At 37.8% G+C, this 8,138-nt stretch overlaps 1 protein-coding gene across 1 annotated transcript in view; it reads left to right on the top strand.

Annotated features, from left to right (window-relative positions):
* The first annotated feature begins 5,998 nt into the window (after window positions 1-5,998).
* LOC118338172 (EH domain-binding protein 1-like) overlaps window positions 5,999-8,138 on the top strand; it is a 12,970-nt gene continuing 10,830 nt past the window's right edge. The window contains exon 1 of the mRNA XM_035675420.1: window positions 5,999-6,090. The gene's annotated coding sequence lies outside the window, so the exon portion shown is untranslated. The remainder of the gene's footprint in view (window positions 6,091-8,138) is intronic.

Raw genomic sequence — 8,138 nt, 5'->3', positions numbered from 1 at the left:
TTTGATTGTTGAGTCTCATGTCAAGTCTTTTAAATACGGTCCAAGTTTTGGGTCTCGTGGCCTTGAAGCTTTTGGGATCTGAAAAGCTGCGGTTGAAAAATTAAAGAAATGAGTCAAACCTGAAATAATTCTGGTTTTTTAGTCAATTTTTGCTAAACAAATAGGGGGATGCCAATTTCACCCCTTTCAGATTCGGCTACTGCTGAGGAGGAGAAAGAGAAACCTGTGGATAGGCACAAACATATCTAAATTGTTAAGTGAAACGAAAAGACATTCTTAATAATTAACTTTTTCAATTAATTACTTTTTCAATTCAATTTTCAATAAAATATTAAAAATTGAAGGGATGTCTGTATAATAAGCATTGAAAAATATTTGTTCAGTCAAGTTTCTCAGGCCAGTCTATCACAATTCTTTTTCAACACCAAATCCTAACACACATCTTAAATAAAAAAAGATGTATTAATGCTAAAACATTGAAACATACCTCCAAAACATTTCAAATCACTCAAATTCCCCATGAATTAAAAAACCCAACTCTTTTTTTCAAATGCATTTAAATTCTGTACAGTACAAGATTTTTAATCTCCCCAAAGTGTTTTTCATTTGACTCATTTTTCTTTTAAAGGGGAACTTTTTCAGAAGCTTTTAATAAACCCGGTTTAGAAAAATCATTTGGATGGTTAAAAGGGCCCTTTATCCGGTTGGAAAATGGTGAACCCCCCCCCACCCCCCTTCCCAAGGCGGACCCCCAGGCGGGAAAACCAACCTTTGGCAAACTTTGGTGGGATACCGTCCCGGTAAAATTTGGAAAATAGGAAGTAACGCCGAAGGAACGGAGCTGGAGGAGACGAGCGAGAAAGACGAACTGGGCTTTACGGCAGATTCCCCAACATAAACGCACACGCCGCCCTCAATACGGTTAGTGTATAAAATGTTATTAACCCACCTCGGTAGATAATTGCCCCACACGAAAAAGTTGGCCCCGGCGTAAAAGAAGGCAAACATCACAGGCAGCGGTAGAAAGGGGAGGAGGTTGCCTGCAAAGTGAGGTTTTTTTTATGAGTGTTGTGAAATTTACCCACCGTCCCAGACTGTAAGGGGGAGGCTCGTTGAGGAAACATGTTGATGCACAAAAATGAAAGAACCCAGCGAAAGAAAATGGCCTAAGAGTTGACCAAGCTTTCCCCCTTTAAGTTGAACTTGACTTTATTCATAAAAAAAAATGTAAGCCCCAAAGGCCAAAAAAAGTTAAAATTGGGCAAATCCGTTTTGCTTTTAATTTCTGATTAAACTGTAAATTGGCTTTTAATCAATGTCTGCTGTTTTGGGACAAGGTAATCTAAAATCAATTTGCTTTAAGTGGAAGAAAACTGAGTAAATTAAGTGTTTTTTCATGCTTAAATTGTTGGAAGTAATACATTTAAATGGTTTAAGGCAATCTATTTCCTCAAACAATTTGAGTTGAACTAATTCATCTAAGTGTTCTTGTGACCACAAACATATACATTTTGAGTTGTAGTCGGAAAGCAGGAAATGGTGGAATATCAGTTGTTATGTTGATGATGTGTTTTCAGCTGAGTCACTGCTGAGTGTCTTCATTGTCCTCCTCTTGCTCCAGTTAGCGGTTTATAGCGCTGTGCTCCGTCAGAGACACAGAGATGACGGATGGTCATGACAACCTTGTGATGTCTGGTCACCAGACACATGAGCCTCCTCGGACCTGCCAAACACCGTGTCAAATACCATGACCAACTGCTGTACCAGAACCACCTCTGAGAGACAAAGACCAGTTGCCTCAAGGAAAGCGAACTGTTGTTGACTCACACAATTGTTGGACTCACAGCGACCCACAACAATACAGCCTTCTGCTATTACTACCACTACTGTAAAGCTAATTTTCAAGTTGCAGTAAACAATATTTTTCTGTGTACTTTTTATATCAAATATTTTTATGAATAATGTGAAAAGTATAACTTTTAGCTTATTGTTAAAGTTCCAGTGTGTGGGCTTGAGTGGTATCTAGCAGTGTAGTTGCAAAACACAACCCCCTCGCTTCACCCTGTGGGTGGAGGAGAAACTAAGGTGGTCACAAAACACTCAAAAAACCCCCCTATCAAGAGCCAGTGTTTGGTTTGTCCATTCTATAGAAACATAGCTGGCTAACATGGCGAATTCCATGAAAAGTGACCCACAGAACATCAAAGCAGCTCATTCTAAGGTTACAAAAACACAATAATTCTTATTTTCAGGTGATTATACACTAAGGAAAACATACCTATGAATATTACCGTATATTCCATTTCTAACAACAGATCCTCCTAAATGTTACACACTGTCCAGAACCCCATAGCAACTGCCAAAAATGCTGTAGAAGCCTTCAACCACCCAAAGCGTCAACTCAACTTCTATAACCACAGCAAAGTATATAATAATGGAGAATGTTATTATTTGTATATGAAATGGCATATGGTGCTATTGTATATAATGGTCTGAAAGTCTGTTCAAAGGTCATACATGAGACTGTTGCATCATGGTTGCATGGAGACCTCAACGTTCTGTGACCTTATTAATATTGTGGCGCTGCTCTCGCTGCTCTTGCTGTGCTTCTGATGGACAGCTCACAGGTGTTTGGCTTAACCAGGCTATATTTACACAGGTCACAGATAGAACTGTAGGGCGTGCTACAGGCAGGGGTCTGATTACAAGACCATTGGTAAATCTCAAATACGTGTTTGTCCATTCTGAGAAAGACACCGGTTGTCTCAAGTTAATTTTGAATTTGAGTCTCAGGTGTTGTGAGCTGAAAATAATTGCAATTTGCAGTGGTACCTACTATATGTTTGACAATAGTGGTCGTGTTGCTGCTGTTCCACTGTTCTACTTCTAATGGTACATAAAAATATCTTTCAGTAACCACAGTAAAAAAAGTGTCCTTAGCCTCAGGTGGCACTGAAATAGGTATCCTCTGATAGTTTTCTGGCTAAACGTTTGTACCACTTTTCAGCATCTTCTTTTTTTAAAAAGAGAACGTAAATAAAATATTGATGTTCTCCTTCCAACCATGTTTATTAGTTAGTTACATTACATTTATTTAGCTGATGCTTTATCCAAGACAATCTTAAAGTAGGTGTATTCATGTGGATGCAAAAATCCACTATGTACAATCCATTTCATCAAATGCAGGTAAATGTAGCAATTCAGCATGAAAGGTATTAAGTCAGATGTGAACTTCTCTGAATGGTAAAGTCACTGAGAGGTAGAAGTATTAGTAGTTATGTAATGTAAAGGGAAAGGTCTGGCCTATAATTGTCAATATTGACCATATTGGTCAGAATATACACTCAATTACTATGCAGTGCCCTCAACTCCAAAACAGGATGCACACCAACTGGTGGCTGCCTGCAGACAGGAAGTGAATTGTTTAGAAATGACTTCACCTCTTAGTTACCACCATGATCCCCTCCCCAACTCTATTTAACCCTGAACAGACTTTTAAAAAATGATGCTAAAAACAAAGCAGCTCTGTAGTCCCTGAAAAGCTGACGTTGTGGAAGGACTTTGCTTCACTGGTATGTATGTAATTTAGTGTTATGTCTATTAGGCATTATATCCCTATGTGCAGTGAAAACCCCTGTTTAATGTGACACAATCCATTCATTTCTAAATTAAGAGCTGTCACTAAACCACAGGAACCAGGAAATGCAATTCCAAGAATAGTTTCTCAGATAAACAGAATCCCACCATGATGGAGCGCTGGCAAAACACCAACTTTGAAAAACTGCTATTCCCACATGTGGAGACTCCCCTCTGCTCTTCCTTCTTTCTTGCTTTATTTTTACCCACCCGAATGCAGCTGTTTCCAAGTGGGCCTGCAGAGTGAACTGCTGGGATACATGGAGGATGGAGGGGGACACTGATAGGGAGGTTCAGTCCTGTAAAAGAAACAACCAGAGACTGTCCTGGGAGCAGGATGAATCACTTAGCACTGGGAGATTAGGACAGCATGTACTTGGATCAGACCATGTGAGACTGCAAATATGTGGAGCTGATGTCTTTTTATGGTCCAATCAGTGTTTCCCTCTGCTGTAATAGCCGTAATAATTATACAATTACTGAAGCCCCTAATGTCATTATTGGATGCAATGAGACATGCTAAAAAATCTTTGAGACACGTTGGTCACATAAAGAGCACATAAATATGTCTTTTTTTTTTTTTTAAGGCTCACTTACCAAGGCCTGAAAATGTGTCTTTCTGTCCTTTTATTTGGTACCTTCAGATTCTTAAAAAAAAGCAATCTCTTTTGGCAAGAGGACAGTTTTGACTTTATTTAAAGCTCCCCTCCTCTGTGTTTTTTTCCTGTGTGATGTTTGCACATACATTATTCTGCACAGTAAAGAGTTCGACGCTAGAAGGATGTTTTCACATTCATCTGCGGTTTGAAAGGGGAAACCTTCTCTGTGTGTACTCATTGAAAATCTGATTTTAAGGGGCCAGACCTATGAGCACGATTTTTGGCATCACAAATAATTTAGTCCAGTATAGGAGTAGGAGTAGATGCCTTTTTTAAGATTTTAATGTGGAAATTTTCCTTTTTTTTTGAAGAAAAAATATATCAGATACACAATATTGTTTCAATCAGACTATTGTATATATGTCTTAATATGTGTCTGGAGGGGATCTTAAAAAACCCCATCATCATTCATCTATTTATTGTTTGCTGATTCCAGTCAAGCAGTGTCATGTGACTTGACATTCATACAGTGTATTTGTATACTACTGCCACTGTGGAAATGAATGATCATTGTGCTGTGTGATAGTATCAGCATACATAGTAAGAAAAGCAGGGGACCCATACAGCTTCCTTGTGCAAATCCAAAACAAAAGCCATACATGTCATGTATTATTACCAAGACTAATGTAAACATTCCTCCCTGTGATGTACTGAATGCTTTAAACTCGATAAGAACACATTCATAGACTGACTTGAATTTCAAGACTGTGTAAAAGAATACTGTGTAAAACGCTGAGGTTAAATTTAAAGCTCCAGACCCCAAAAAAGTTACTCAATCAGTGCTAATGCTTACTCCAGAGCCCTAATACTTAGCATCCTTCGTTCCTAAAGCTATGTGAATGTGATCATCACTTCCATTTGATTCTGAATATGAATTGTGAATTAACCTCAATTTTCCAGTGTCTCAAAATGTTGTATATCATATGAATATGTGTCCTCCTTTTATGTAGTTTTTTGATTAAAGATTTTAAAACTGCACTGATCAATATTTTTATATTAATAATGGATCAAATGACTATGTGTAATGTGAAAGGCTCTTATTTGCTAACATACAGACTATTACCACCAAACTCAGAGAGTTCCCTTAGCTTATAGTCTTTATGGTCTTTAAGCTAATTGTTTTGGTTTTCGACTTTACTGTTAGGGTTCAGTCCCATTGCTCTCCTCAGAGTAATTTTTAATTTTAGCGAATATCTCTAAAAATCCACTGTACACTACCTGCTCAGCAATCAGCAGACAGGAGTTGGTGGAGACCATCAAACTATATAAAGATGGACGACAGCTCTTCAAAAGTGCCCTTGCCCCAAATGGCCCAAAAAAATCAATTAATGCAGCTTAAAAGATAGTCACTGCGTAATATTTAAACTTTGCTATCAAAAACTGTGTGTCTTTCTAATACATGTAAAATGACCTTTTTTTCTGGGCTCCAGTTAGTGAACTCATTAGCTTAGATCCTTTTGCTTGCAGCCTTTTGCGAGGAAGTACACATCAGTGAATCAGAGGACAGCCTAGTTATGTAATTCTATAAATACACTTTACATATTTGGAAAACATAATAATGAAGTTGTATTGAATCAAAAGATCAGTGTTTGATATGAAACCTTTAAATCAACTTGTATCATTCAGGTTGTGAACACGGTGTTTACTGTGTGTGTGTTTTTGGTGGCTACATTATATTCCCAGCTGCTCTATGTGTCAGCGACAGATTATAAATAGACCCAGGACTAAACTGAAAAAGTCCCTCCAGCTGAGGGGGACTCATGACAGGGGGGAACTTTCCCTGACAGGCTTACAGGTAATTTCTATTTTGTACTCAGTCCTTGATAATATCCCTAAACACAGCGTCATGGGAACTCACTAATCACTGTTTGGCTCGTCTGAGGACTGTTTGTCTTGTGTTAGACAAGTCATCTGCGACAGTTTGATTCAGGCAGGGAGAAATTGTTTGCATTGCAGCTAATATGTCTTAGATATACCTAGTAACCTAGTCCTAATGAAAAATCTAGGGACATACAAAAGCCAGTGGCTCTCAGCTTAGTAACCAGACTGAATATTATGGCATTTTACCTCCAGTGACATTAGGCTGTATCTATTTTAGCTGTAGTTTTTCCTCCCCTAAATGCTTATAGTGACTACTTTTTTCAATATTAACCAATGACATGCCGTGTGTTTTAAGGGCACACTCTGCTATCTGAACTATAATTATTAGTTGATTGGATATGTGAGAACAGACTTGTTTTGAATGTAGCAAAAACCAAAATGTTTAGGGCAAGACATGCCACTAATAATGATAATCAGCTATGGCTGCCACTCAAAGGCTTGGATATTGAAAAGGCTCGAGAGGCAGATTTGCTTGTTTGATTCTGCAAAGGGCAGCTGTCATGGGAGAAACATTCAAAATATTGTTAAGAAAATAGGTTGTGAAATACCTCTAGACACAAGCACTAGTTTTATCTCACCTTAATTACTGCTCAGCAGTGTGGTCGAGTGCAGCCGAAAAAGATTTGTCTAAGCTCCAAATAGCCCAGAATAAAGCTGCAAGGCTCGCATTGCCCTGTTCGTTAGGTTTGAGTACGAACAGAGAGCATGCCTGACTCTTATGGCTCAGAGAGGAGACTGTATGCAGTCTAATGAGTTCCTTTAGGAAAATTGGTTATAGTGAACAACCAAATTATCTGTACTCAAAAATAAATTATGCGAGAGACCAACGTACTCACACTACCAGGCAGGCTACTGGGGGTTATCTAGTTAAACAACAACTTAGAACAGATGCAGTGTGTACAGGCTGTTTGAGGGCCAGGGGCTAACAAAATAAAAATGGGACCAGCATGCAGAAAATTGTGATGCATTTAATCACCTTAAATGCATTCAAACGGCTTAGTCTGGACGCTTGAACGCATTGTATTGTGTTTTGTCCACTTTATCATGTTTCCTCTACTGGAAGGACATCCCCACTGAGTCCACCAGTGAGTGTATAGAACAAGTTACCAACTATAATTACTGAAGCACTTAGTAAGGCAAGTTTTTTAAGACTTCTTAAATAAAGACATTAATAATACCCCATTGTTAAGTAACTGGCAGAATAACTACGACAGAATCTAACTGGATGTGTTGCGATGTCTAGATGTTATATGTTTCTTTTTATATGTATGTTTTGTTATGTGTGGAGAAGAGTATCTTCTACCTCAGTGGCAGCTAATGGGGATCCAAGAATAAATTATATCTGTTACAGAATTACAGTCATTTTGTATTTTACACTTTGGTGGCCGTAGTTTAAGCATCACATATGGACAACATCCCATTCTTCTTATTATGAGTTATCATGCAGAACATGAAGTCACTGTAGGTGTGACCATCTCGGCTGTGTCAAGGCAGCCACAATAAACTAGTGAAACAGGAAATATTGACCCTCAAGTGTAAAAATTGTCAAATTATACATTTTTGTATTTAAGTTATTAAATTAAGTTTTAAATAAACACAACTTTGATAATCAATTTCCAGTTTCATCAGGTAAACTGTAATAAAATACTTGTTGGACATTAAAACATTGAGAGAACATTGAGATCCTTGTTTGCATTTTTTGTTTGTTTGTATTATCAAAATTCAAGTTAAATACTAGTTAAGAACATTCATGTACATATTAAAATTCCACTACTTTTAGACCAACCTTTAGTATTTAGTGTGAGATGAGGACTGGACATTGTGTTAGATTTGTTTAAAGAAGCATTTCACCCGTGGAAACATTAATCTTTATTGAAAGTGGGTTATATATGTAGTCGAAATGTAACATAAATTTTGAATTTGGTGCCTATTTGACCGAGAAAAGAGTGTTTGTAGTCTCAC

This window comes from Morone saxatilis, unplaced genomic scaffold (assembly GCF_004916995.1).
Source record: "Morone saxatilis isolate NCDOM2014 unplaced genomic scaffold, NCSU_SB_2.0 Contig4, whole genome shotgun sequence".
In the NCBI taxonomy this organism is placed as follows: Eukaryota; Metazoa; Chordata; class Actinopteri; family Moronidae; genus Morone; species Morone saxatilis.
Note: the sequence above shows the minus strand (reverse complement) of the source record. Positions and strands in the feature narration are given on the sequence as shown.